The sequence below is a fragment of the Pinus tabuliformis genome, chromosome J (genome assembly GCF_031772625.1).
Source record: "Pinus tabuliformis cultivar Carrire ecotype Pingquan chromosome J, CPIR1, whole genome shotgun sequence".
Lineage (NCBI taxonomy): Eukaryota > Viridiplantae > Streptophyta > Pinopsida > Pinales > Pinaceae > Pinus > Pinus tabuliformis.
In genome coordinates, this window is record NC_142295.1 from 144,294,855 (window position 1) to 144,309,175 (window position 14,321).

General features: G+C 36.0%; 1 pseudogene; it reads right to left on the reverse strand.

The window, feature by feature from the left end:
* Positions 1-12,649, reverse strand: part of LOC149226047 (transcription termination factor MTERF4, chloroplastic-like) — an 80,972-nt pseudogene extending 68,323 nt beyond the window's left edge.
* Positions 12,650-14,321: the final 1,672 nt, after the last annotated feature.

Here is a 14,321-nt window from a genome sequence, read left to right on the forward strand (position 1 = left end):
GTTAACTAGGGTGGCTAGTCGTGGAAAGAATATAAAACAACCCAACAATCAGAACACTACAATTTTAGCTGTAAACCCAATTGGGAGAAAACCATCATTGTTGCCATCTATGTCTTCTTTCTCATTATAAAGAAAATATTTTTACATCTTGCGTTATTGGATACTACTACTAGTACACAAGCTCCTACCTGTGGGAGGCTTTAACCCCCAAAAATTTTCCATCTTTGATTGGAAGGAAGCTACTACTCTTCGATCAAGTTTACCAACTCCTACCAGAAGGAAGCTTCTAGTCCCTCACTGAAGGCTCCAACCCTTAACACCTTTGTGGACCACTTTTCAAAATATTTCACAATGGATCCACGTATCTCAAAAGAAAACTCGCACACCATGTTTCATGCAATTTTTAAACTAGACCCACACCAACCATTAGTCTCAATCACTGATACCAATAAACGTCTATGAAACCAAATAATGATCAAACATATATGCTCACTAAATATGTAATAGCCCTAGGTTAAAAGTTCATGTAATAAAGTTAATAAAAGAAAAATAAGACCAAGGTCATGACACGTATTCCAAGTTGAATTTTAGTAAGACCATCCTAGTGGGGTGTCACTTTCGGTTTATTATGGCTAAGGAAATTGTCAAAGGGAATGGTAAAGGCAAAGAGACATTAATTGGAATTTTATTTATGAAAATAATGAAAAATAGCAGAAAATGAAGGTGAAAGGTCACAGATTTTCATGTGAGAGAAACTGAAGGAAAATACAAGAATATAAAGAAACTAGAGGCCTCAATGATAAAAAGGCTTTAGAGGATCAATTCACAAGATTTTTATGAGTTTTATCTTGGAGCTATCCCTTCAAATCTCTCTCTCATACTCATGGACACTTAGATTTTTCTTGGAGAAATCTTGGAGGGTGTGGCATAGTTGGGATTTAGATCAAGGAGGCAAAGGAAAAGTAGGAAAGCGCAAGAGGAAAGCGGGATCAACAATGCCAATGGGATTTTCCTTGCAGGTACCAAGTTGCATGCATGTTTTCCTTACTATTTTTTGCATGCATGGCACATGCATGTGGTTTCTTGGTTACATGTCATTAGCATAGAGGATTGCTTGGATTGACAGTGGTTTTTCCTAGCATTTCCATTTCCTAGATAGCAATGTTCTTGTGGGTTTATTTTTTCTTTCTATTGGTGATCATGTTCCTTATGGGTGTGTTTTGAGTTACTAGTTCCTCGAGCCTTCATTGGACAAACGCTCTGGAAGCCTTGTAACAACTTGGGTTGATTTAGTTTCCTCGAAGCCTTGGTTGGACAAACGCTTTGGAGTCCTTAGTGGTTTGAGTTAATAGTTCGGGAAGCCTTGGTTGAACAAACACTCTAGATACCGACGATAATTGTGGGTTGAGTTACTAATCCTGGAAGTTGGGTTGGAACAAATGCTCTAAAGACCAAGAAAACTTGGATGGAGACCAATCCAGTGATGGTTAGTGATATACAACCATGGGGTGGAATCATTGGTTGAGGATTGAGGTTTTTTCTCCTCTAAAAGCCCTAGTTCGGTTTTGGGGTGATTGGTTGAAATAGATATTTGGTTCATCCAAATATATGGTTGGGTGGTATGTCGAAGTTCCTGACTTGGTTGGATTTGCATATATTAATAAGAGCTCCTTTTTATTTGGTATTTTCATGAGTAAATGTGCTTGTCATTATGTGGCGTTAATAGTTATTTCATCATCGATATGTTGTTGGCTACTTTTTCGTTATGTGCATGTTTTATGATAATCTTGATGTATCGCTCACATCATGTTTTGGTTAGTAGATAAAATAATAATGAGTGAACGACCTATTAGATAAAAATATAGCTACTGGGAGGAGATGTAAATCCTCCTTGAAAATTCTCAAATAAGTATGAGATCCCTATGTTCAGATTTGTTGTTATGACCTGTAGATTTCATGTTTCTGATATGTTTAATGAAATTCCTATCATGGCTAGTAGGGGTTAGATCAATTCCTTGTTCAAGTTTCTACATTCGTAACCTTGTTTCAATGTTATTTATACATTCTAGAAGTTTCATGATGTTTTGGGTCCCGAGTCTTGGCCCTGAAAAGGTGGCATAGAATTCAAAGTCATTGACATAGACTTTCTTGAAGAAGGCCACATTTGAATGCATGCCTTTCTATAGGAGTTCCTGGAGGGTCTCATTCACATTCATAGCTTGTCATGGAAGTGAATCAAGGTCTAAATTAGAAAAACATCAAGTTGTCTTAGGGTTTGGGCATCTAGAAGTGTTGGTTGTCTCCTAATGGTTCTATAGCTCCCGCGGAAGGTCAAATTGGTCTCGTCTTCTCGGTTCCACTTCCTTAACTATACTCGGGGAGTTGAATCATATCATAGTAACTCTTCATCACATATTTACCCAGGTGTACTGGTTAGCTTGGGTAAATGTTGGACGCGGTTGTTACAAAATACCAAGACATCAATCACAACTCTGTAATGAAATCACTCATCTAACCCAAAATCAATAACCATTTCTTTTCAACAACAAATAATGTCTGATACCAAGCTAGTTACCAAACATACTAATCAAGATATCCTTGAAAATAAAAACAAACAATGCAAAACTCTCTGAGTGCCAATATAAGCTTTTTCGAATCAGATCATGATATATACATTGTTGTAATACAATGGATCTGCATACATACATGTCTTTTATGAATAATAAAAATGGACATTTCTCAGATCATTATGTTCATTTTTTTCATCAAACCTGGGAAGCAAAACATAAACCACAGTGACTTCTTCAAGCTCTTAGAATCATCAACAAATAGCAGCAATGACCATACTCAACAAAATAATTTAGTCAATATTCATATACTTAGATAATATACATGATTGTTTAGAAGTAGCTCCGCATATGAACGAATTACTGAGGAACACAAGTAGTAGCATATATATATATATATATATATATATATATATATATATATAAGAAAAATTAGTCATTAAATCCTCTCTGCAGCAAACAAAACCATATCTCAAAACAACAACCTCCCTCAACTAGCATCATCATGAAGACTACCTTACATATATCATGAAAATCATCTAGTTTCCATTCACTGAATCATTAATAGGCTACTATAAAAAACTTTTGATCTATGTATCCATTTATTGGTTGACATTGATGTTATAATGAGTTGTTTGGTTGGAATTTATGTCAACCTAGTAGCATGGTGTTGGAGACATCATTGATGTTGTAATGAAGTGATAGTTGATGAGTGCTGCAATGAGTGATGGTTAGCATTGATGTTAACCTAGACTTGGTTTGGAGATGGTATCCTTGTGATTGATTTCTTAATTTTTGGTCTCTATGGTTGCTCTGACAAATGTTTATGTTTCACATGCTTTGATGGAGGCTATAGGTGCTTGGATAACTTTGTTGGTTGGTTTGTCAGCTGGGTCTCCATGTAGATGATGCATGTGTTTAGATGACCTTTGATTATTAGATGATGCTTGTATCGTTTCCTTTGATATGTTCTTGATGGTTCTGAGTTATGGATTGAAATTATAATGACGTCTAAAGTTTTTGAAGAGGTTGTCATGATCACATATACTGTTGAGCTTCATGTTTGATGCCACTTGATATAGTTTCTTCTCTCATGAGTTGGTTATTTCACTTATGATGACTACATCATGTATGAGCTCTTTACAAGGTTGCAAACAATGTTCTAATAGTTTTGATGGATTGGACAAGCTTTACAGGTGCCGGAGATGTTGAGCAACAAGTTGGAAGCAGTTATGGATTGAAGATCTTGTGTTTTTCTTTCATCCCCTACCGAGTCACATGGATGATGGGTTAAGGGGGTGGTTTTAGGATCTAGTGGCATGGCGAGAAACATATGAGAGTTACTATAGATTCTAGTAACATGTAGCATGTGTTGTGAAAGCGATTATGCCTGTAGGTGAACTTCCTACAGTTTGCTCGCGCTCCTCAGATGATTTAATTGGTTTTCATGATGTTTCTTGTTCAGGAATTTTCATGAAATATATTGATTTACTAAATCAACATGTATTAATTATTTTTGAAGTTTGAATGCTTTAATGGACTAAGTAGTGGAGTAGTGGCCAAATTTGTTTAAAATAAAGAGCAGATTGATCATTGTGTGTGAGTGAACAAAGAAGATATTTGTGTAGAGAGGAGAGGGTGACCTGCTGCAACACATAATGTTATAGAGGTCGAATTTATTGAGTGGTGCACACATAGGAATAATTGATTGAGATAAAAAAAAAATAGTGTGATGCATGCAGATGCCAATTCTCATTGTTTGTAGAGGAAGAGTTAGATCTACATCCAAAGACAAAGTTTGTAGAGTCTAACGCCAAGATTAAGTAGCACAACGATCAAAGATTATTATAGCTCAAAGCATACTTCAATTACAGGTTTTGAGATCTTGATGGCATAGGAGATGAGGAGAGCATAACTCCTTGGTTATGATTGTTTTATTTGTGTATGCAGGGGCAAAGAGTTATTTCACATAGTTGTAGTAGTATTTCATATTTTAGATTGCATTTTGATTATATGCAGTTAATGTACCGTGGCTATGTTTGTTGAGAGTGGTGTGTGGATGAATGTGAGTGTATGGATGGAATGGGATTATGAGTGGAAGTTGTAGTGATTTGAGATGAGTTGCAACCATTGTATTTTCAGAGTTGAGGATGTTTTATTGATTGATGTTTTGATGTATTGAGCTTATTAGAGAGAGAAAATTGTTGTTGTCTTGTGTAGGTGTCCAATTTGAAACATTGTGAAATGAGGCTCTAGAGTGATGAGCAGATCGACATATCTTGGTGAAGAATGGATGGATATTCCTTGCCTATGGGTTTAGGTAGCTTCGATAGAGGAAGTAGCATTCTCATAGTCTAATGGTTATCGGGTGAGATTTTTAGGGGATAGGAGTCTCTAGTGGATGGGCGTTCACTTAGTGGATGTCATATGAGGAACTTCCTTGCTAGACATATTGAGCTTTGATGATGTAAATTGATTTTCTTGATTAATAAAATTAGAAGTAGAGCGACAACAACAACAAAGGGTGGTTTTTTCCCCGAGGGGAGGTTTTCCACCAGAGATCCTTATGTCCCTTGTGCATGTGATTGTTTATGGATTTTATGTGATGATGGTATTTACTTTGTTGGTTTAATCATTATATGAGATAACCTAGTAATGGAATAATGTGTTATTGTGAATTGGTAAACGAAAAAAAAAATTTAAGGTATAGATTGTCACTACTGATTTACCCCCACCCCACCCCCTGGTTAGACAATTGGTGGTGTATAGGTGGTTGTGTTAGTATTGGCATTGATGTCAAAAAGGGTCAGCATGATGATTGGGTTTCTGGGAGGAATTCTATGGTAGATGCAGGCTTTATGTAGAGAATCATCACAGTAGCAAGCTTACTGGAGAAGCCATAAAAACATGACTATGGTGGTTATGAGTTCAACATTCGAACCACAAGAATAAGAGTCAAGGATCAAAGTGTGGCAGAGAGTTTGCACCCATCTGAAAAGTAGAAAATGGAATAAAAGCCTACATTAGACCCTATCTAATGAAACTTTCCCTCGAAAAGTTTTTGAATGATATGTGGAAGTCCAAAAATGGACTCTTGGTTATAAAATATACGGTCTGCCGAAGTCCGGGGATTTGTAGCCATTTGTAGCTTTGAGAAGGATGAGATATTAGAGTAGCCATCATATCGGATATCAAATCCCCAGTGATCATCACATCGGGACATCGGCATACAGGATATTGGAACCTTGGAGATCAGCACATCGGGGCATCAAAACATCAAGGCTTCAGTATATCAGGTATCGAAGTATCAAAACTTCTTAAGAGAGGAACAGTTAGAAATTATGATATCCCATAGTTCCAATAGTACTAAAAAGCATCAAGGTATGCCAAAGAAAATTAACGAAGTATCCTGTTACAAAACCAATGTTTGACGAGCCCTCTGGTAGGACACATGGCGACATAAGTTTGTGTCCGAGAAGCTACAGTGGCATCTGACATCAGCATGACGTGACAGTACAACAAGACACGTGGCAGGATGATTCAACATCATTGTGTGGCTTAATGTGAAAAATATGGGTGACACGTGTCACCGCAAGGATTCGCCACATGGAGTAATGATGTCATGTCAAAGGTTGGCATATCAAAGGATGAAGACCTTGTAACTTTAGTGCAACTCGTTTTTGGAAAAGTTATGATGGAAGGGGCTTTTGATATTGGGTTGGAACTCGTTCATGATAATCCAAAGAACCATGGGTGTAGAGTAGTTAACAAAGGAAAATTGGCCCCCGGGAGGAACAAAATACCTTAACACTTAAAAGCTAAGCCATTAGTTACAACTCTTACTCCCATGGAGGAGAACTTCTTAAGGAGCCAAGAATTAAAATAGCTAAGGATATTGGGACTAAGAAATATCGTAACGTTTCAATTGTGAAAGTTACGATATTGAGGAGCTCTGATACAGTGCTAAGCCCTAGTCACAACTCTTGGTCCTATGATAAAGAAGCTACCACAGGAGCTGAAAACAAAGGGAGCCAAGCAGGGAAAATTTTAAGAACCACCCTAAATTTATATGTATAATAAATGGGCGAATCTCCATGATACATAGGAAAAATGGGAGGCGATTTTATCACTAATATAATATTTTTATATATATATTCTTTGGCGAATCTCTCACCAGATTATATTATCTTGTAAAGTCATGGTGAATCTTTCACTGAATTATAAAATCTTGTAAGATCTTGGAAAATCTTTCACTGAATAATAAAACATTGTGAAGTCTTGGTGAATTTTTTGTTAAAGTATGAAACCATATATGATAATAATAAAACATATTCATTAAATTGTAATATACTAACATACATGTTTGGAAAAAAGAAACATAATTTCCACTTCCTACAAACAATGTTGCAAGTTTTAGTGGCCATGTTTGTCATGGTAGGAGAGATTAATGTTTTCTCTACCACTTTTTTCAAGCTACCACTTTTGCCAAGATATCAAATTTCTTTCTTATTCCATAGACTCCAACTGTGAGATAAAAAAAACACATCAAGTTTGTTTACCCCAACAGGCCAACAAGTAGCAAGCCCCAAATATATAATATAATGAAGTAGTAGGTATCCCAAAGACCTGAAGGGGATCTAATGGAAAGAAGTGACCATTATTAGAAGCCTTCCAATCTATATATAAATATATAAATGTATATTTATTATTATTTTAATTGGAAATCTTCAATTAAATAATAAAATTTAATTACGTCTCTCCCAATCTAAATTTCTTATTAGCATAATTCACTACCTTCATACCATTTTTAACAGCATTGTAACATGTGGATTAATTTCCTTTTTGGTGCACAATCTTTGCCTTTTAGGACAATATGGTGCAGTGACCCAACCCCTATAGATCATTACGAGAAACTAAGAATAGCAGAGAAGATGAAAGGTTGTACAAACCAGCATATTTTTCAAACAACTAATCCAAGATCAACACCTTAACTTTTTCATGAAGATATCATATTGAGAATGTTTGAAAAATGTAAGGAAATCTAGGCAGCGACTATCTCTCTTCTACGAGGGTGATGCAGAAAGAGTTAGGATTTCATTGTTTTGAATTTTTTTTGTTAAATCAAAAAAACCAATATTAATGGAGATATCGGTATTTTTTACTAAATTTTGTGAAGTGAATAAATGTAGCTTTAACCATTCACCTTAAGGTTTTTTTTACAATATAATTTCCTAAGTCTATTTAATATCGTCATTATCATAAAAACCAACCTATATCCATCTTAACTCCACATCTACCACTCTTAGGGAGATGAAATCTATTTATCCCTACCAACACTTGGTAGACTCGGAATTAAGATGGATCTAAGTTGATAGAATTTCCCCTTTAAATAGTCTATGCTCACATGAATACCATGGTATTACCATGGGTCAATACCATGGGTTATCATAAACCTGGAGCTTAGAAACTACTATTAGTAATTTATAAAAATTAATAAAATTAATAATTGATTTTTATTTTATTTTTTATTTTAACCAAGTTAAAATGTTTAAGTGACATTAAATTACAAGATCCATTTTTACTCTTGATATACAAGGCCTCCAGAGGGATCAAATATTTTTCACTCTATGTTAGTTTGCATATCACGATATTTGATCTAGAGTAAAGATGGATCTATGCTAGTTTAATTCCCCCCTTTAAATAGGGGGCATTCCATGTGAATACCATGGGTCAATACCATGTGTCATATTTATTTTTATTAATATTAATATTAGGGTTAATAATGATTTTTTGCGTGGTATTAATAATAATTTGGCCCATAGGCTTCACCTAAATATAACACATTTTTTTAATGTTCATAAATATAAGGTGGCTTATGGAGTAAATATAAAAAATGTTTTCTTTATTTACCATACCTCTCGTTTATTTATATTTTTATTAATTTACCATACCATTTTTATAAATATGGTATTTGGCCCATAGGATTCAATTAAATAAAACCTCTTTTTTGAGCCTTCTTAAATAGAAAGAGGGTCATGGACTAAAAATAGAAAGAGGTTTTATTTATTTACCATACCTCCACTTTATTTATATTTTTATTTATTTACACGCTTGCGTGTTCATAAATATAAGGTGACATATGGAGTAAACATACAAAAATGTTTTATTTATTTACAATATCTCTCGTTTATTTATATTTTTATTAATTTACCATACCTATTTTATAAATATGGTAGCTGGCCCATAGGATTCACTTAAATGAAACCTCGTTTTTTAGCCTTAGGGTTATGGACTAAATATAAAAAGTGGTTTTATTTATTTACCATACCTCTAGTTTATTTGTATTCTTATTTATTTACCATACTTTTGGAGTAAGTATGAAAAGAGATTTTATTTATTTACCATACCTCCATTGTATTTATATTTTTATTTATAACTATCATAAATACATTTTCTTGAAAATGAGGGTGAATGGAATATTGTAACTCCTAATTTCAGGGGCTAAATTTACTTTTTTACGCTCTCCCTTAAAACAAGGTGGGCTAACCTCCATACCTAATTCTTTTATAAAATAAATTTGAGGCGATTTGTAACAATGTACTATGATACAAAATATTCGCCCAATATAAATATAAAACCCCTTAATTTAGCCCAGGGGTGAAAATTCGCCCCTAAAATTTTCCATGGAGCCAAGGATATTGGGGAGTACAACATCGTAATGTTTCACCTTGGCAAAGTTACGATATGGAATTTCTTCGATGAAGTAGTATAACAAGTTAAAGGGTATATGGGTCAGTAGTTGTAATTGAATGTAGGCTTAGGGGATTTGATCCTTGAAATGGGCTAAACCTGCAGAAGAATATGGAACAAGGAATCGAGGATAACATTTCTAGTGGAGACAAATTTGGGTGAATGAAAGAAGAAATCAGCTGCTTCGTGTTCACGAATAGTTGTGATAAATGAGAATCAGAGTTATTATAGGCCATTTTGTCCAATCCGATCATTGATACTCCTAATGGGATCAATCAACATCCTACTCCCCCTTGTCACCATCTTTCACAAATCACTAAGAATGTACCTTTCATTTCCTATAGTTTGAACCCTAAATTGCTTCATCTGACCCAATTTAAGGACCAATGCTCCTTGTAAGCCTACTGGGGTGTGTTCACCAGCAGGTTGCTCCACGGTGCCCTGCATTGGTCATGAGTAGGTTGGTCCCTTTTTCCTTGAGGTTGGTTCTATAAATCCAGGAGAATGATCAGATTCAGGAAGCTTCACCTTCCAGGAGTTTCTGAAAGTTGTTAGAACTACTTACCTTGGATAAATAATTTGGATCATATCCATCCCCACATTGGACTTTTCACCACTTATCCGATCCTATCCCTACAACAAGCGTGGGTCTCTTACTCTAGAATGGTAATTGGATAAGAACTCCTAACTTACCTTGCTTCTCTATGTATTTCCATCCTGCTATGAGGTTGGGGGTTGGATTTTGGAGAATAACTCTTCCCTTATGTTGTTGTAGTGAGTGGTGATCATTCCATGCATTTAGGGTGATTGGAGGTGCACATTGTGACAAGGAAAGGACAAGTAAACAAATTTGAGGAGCCCTTCTACAAGATCAACTGCTACTTATGGTTCTAATATCCTTCCATTTATAGTAATGTAATTAATTCACTTTTTTCCGATATGTGATGTTGTTTCACTTATTTCAATACCATGTTGTTCTTTTTAATGAAGTACCTAGATGATATTGCATACATCTTGTAATTTCTTTGCTTCTGTTTTCTGACTGTGCAGGTTATAATTTTGTCAATCGAAGCTAGATTAGAGCTTCCAAGCTGAAGAACGAGCGAAGCATGTGAAGGATTCTAGGTAGGCCCCATTCCATCATCTATTTACTTTAAGGAAAAACATTGTGTTCCTTGTCTCTCTGTTGTTCTAGGCCAGCCACCAACCTAGGGGACATACTTTTGTCCACAATTGTAAATCTCGTATAAAAAATTGGTGAATCCATTGGGGAATGGAGCATTCCCTTGATGGTATCATTTTCCATTGTGTTCGATTACCTCCTTGATATACATTTGTTGTACTATCCAGCCAAGAATAAACGTAAAAAGTCATTTGATTGAACCTTTTTCTACAATTTTTGTGCCAGAAACCTCTTTCCTAGGACCAACACACCCCCTATGCCTTACACAGAGCATTGCACCTCACCCTGGCCCACTTTGCACCAGCATTGCAATGCACTGGTGCCTCTTCTGCACCAGCGTTGGCCCCTATTTTTGCATGAATTTTTCCTTGGTTCTTGAGCCTATTTTTTGTCAGACTACTTCCAAGTGAACGTCCTTGAGACTTTAGTGTCATGTGGTACCTCTAAAGCCTCCATTTGGTTTGCATTTGTGTTGTTTTCATTTGATAAGAATTGGTTTTTATTTTTCTTTGTTCTTGTCAATTGGTCGCTTGCAAAGTGATTTTGTTTTCTTGCTAGTAACTTAGATGAATTATTGTTCTAGTTCTCATTTTGAAAAGTGAAATTGAATCAACAACTCAACATTTGCATCTTAGTTTTCTCCATTTTGAAAATTAAGTGTGGTGAAAAGAAAAAAATTGCATCAACATTTACGATTTTGTATGTGCATTACCATAGGAACGATTGCATTGGAAAGGAAACTACATGTTGCTTCTTTTCTTGCATATTGTGTGTTTCATCTTGATTGTTTCTTCACTTCCTTAGCTATATTTTCATTAAAAGGGAAAGGATTTCTATTTGCTCATGCTAGATTTCCATTTCAGGATATTCAGGTGACATTTGTGGTGGGCCCTATAACTAAAATATAATCAAATATAAACAATAATTTTTTTTGAATTAACCTAAGGAGCATTTGTAACATTAATGCAAACATTTAGAGGTCTAGGCTAGAGATGTGTTCTAGTGTCTCTAAGTGTAGGAGATGTCATTCTTTTCTAGCGTTGTATCCTAAGGGTGAAATATCATTGCACGTATGTGAGTGTATAGGACCATACTCCACGTACCTTCAAGTATATTGGTGGTGCTCCACACATGTAAAGTATATGGGAATGCTCTCATCGAACGGTTATGCATTAGATGAAACTACTATGGACTGCACTCCCACGTACCATCGGGTATATTTTGGGAGTTCCCAATAGGATTCTATCCATCCGTAGGTAACTAAGTCTATCGCCATGTATACCTTGATACACCGAACACAACATTCGAGGAGAATGGTTGTTGTATGTTAATTCCTTGGTTCTCAATGCTGTATATTGCAGTTCACAATTGCTTGGTAATCCTTTATGCCTAAATTATCCTTTTTTTAAATTTACTTACTTTTTTGTTAATAAAATTTATTTCCTAGCGTGGAAGAACAAAATCACCCTCCTCGTCATTCACATACAATGAAAAATAAGCCTCCACTTCCTCCAAAGGATACTCCTCACCATCGTCCTAGAGATAGGAAAACACAAACTACCAAATCAGGAACATTAGGAACTACTTGTGGCCCTCCACCTCATATTGGTAAGCCAGAATCATCTATCCCTTTGAGTTCTGAACCCAAGATTACATCCATTCTTTTTGGTGACATAGACATAATTGAAACAGAAGTCCCTAAAACTTTGTTACCTGAGGTCATTGAATCTTTTCTCCCTGAGTCAGAAACCTTGTTTCCTGAGGTTATTGAACCTAAGGAGCCTCAGCCATCTTTACCTGAGTCTTTGGGACCTTCCTCCTCTCTTCCTTTGTCTCATAAAGAACCAATATATCTTGTACTTGATGGTGAACCTCTTCCATACGAACTTTTGAGTATTGAAGAGACCCCTTAAGAAGAGCTTCGTCCTTCTACTCTTGTTCATTGGGAAGTACTTCATTTTTATGAAACTGATCCTCTTCCACCTCATCAACCTCAGATACAATCCCATTTACCTGATTCTTTGGGCTTACCCACATATTTCTCACAGAAATCTTCATTAGGATTGCTAACCATGACTGGAACTGATCCAAACTCCCAGTTTGTGTCCACCACTATGGTTGAGACATCAAGCGTTGCATCCTCATACATGTTTGTAACATCACTAGAAGCTCATTTATATTGTGGCATGTCTGTCCCTCTTTGCTATCAATCGTTATCTGGTACCCATTTTGGTGTGACTTCCATTCCTTAGACCTCTCCCATGAAATCCAATTCAGGAATAATGTATGGTACATCTCTTATGAATGACACACATTATTCTCCTCTTCTTCCATCTACACATACAATAGAGAAGTAGGATTGCCCTTATGTTAGTGGGAAAAACTACCCGCAACAACCCGACCCTCTTTATGTTGGGTACCCTCCATCATCCCCTCCTCTCATGGTATGGGGGAACCTGTTGTTGGTATACCTCAATATGGTAATCCACCTAGTTACAGTCCTCCTCATCCTAGAATGGCTTCTAGCATTTGGCAACCTACTTTACCTGTACAAACTAGTTCATATTGGTATCGACTATTAAATTCTCCAACTGTACCATCTTCATCACAAGTTCCTACCTATATGCTAACACCTCAACAAGATTGAATACATGTGAGCCAACATTTACAACCTATTCCAATGGTGTCTAGTTCTCCCAAGATCTCGATCCATCAACCTGTACAATCTCCCTCACCTTCTCAATTGCTTGCACAAGGTACTCCTCAAGTTTTGACAGAATTTGGAACAATATCAATCAAACCCATACCAAGGGGAAATGCATACCCAAAACGGGCAATAGTATGTATCACACCAAGTTCCCTTTCAAGGCCAGAAAATCCAAACCCAACCATTCTAGCAGCTTTATCGCCATCCTGGGATTGGACAACAAACACACTTGTATGCAGTTATCAGAACCCTCCATATTATGGTAATGAGGTCCCTTATTATCATAACCCTCCTTATCCATGAATGAAAGTGCCCATTGCCCAAGCTATCCATTCATATCTAGGCCATCCACCTCTGGAATTTAATAGGAAGTTTCCTTTTGTGGCTACTCTTGAGTTACCAAATTTAACTCGGCTTACAAACGACCCCATTGCTCATTCACCATGGTGGCCTATTATTCCCACTAAGTTGCCTTATGATATCCCAAAATTCAATGGGAATCCTTGAAAAGACCCATCGACGTATGTCATGACGTATGATCTATGGTGTTCATCCAGCTGACTTAATGATGATTCTGTTCAACTTCGCCTTTTCCAATGAACGCTTACAAGTATTGCAGCCAAATGGTATATCGAATTTCCTAGAGTGTTGTTTCACGACTTCAACACTTTAGCCACTACCTTCCTAACACATTTATAGTTACCCATATGATACGAAAATTGAGTGGAACTATTGACTAACTTTAAACAATGATAATCCACTCACATTTCAGATCATGTTCATGAGTGGAGACATTGTCGCACGTTGGTCAAGACTTATGTTCCCAATCAAATGTTAGAAGAATTGTTTGTCAACTCTCTACTAACCATAACAAAAGATGTGGTCGAAGGTGGAGTCGTGACCAAAGAGAAATTTATTTCTCGTGCTCAATATTTCGATCTAGTCTACACCTAGTTGGACACACTCGGGGAAAATTTTAAGGATGTAAAATTATCTTGAAGTTTAAAAACATTGGCATATCTCACTAGTCCCTAATATGTGAACTATAAAATGTTCATTGATATATTTATAAAATTATTCAAATTTATAATGATTATATATACTCTCTATATAA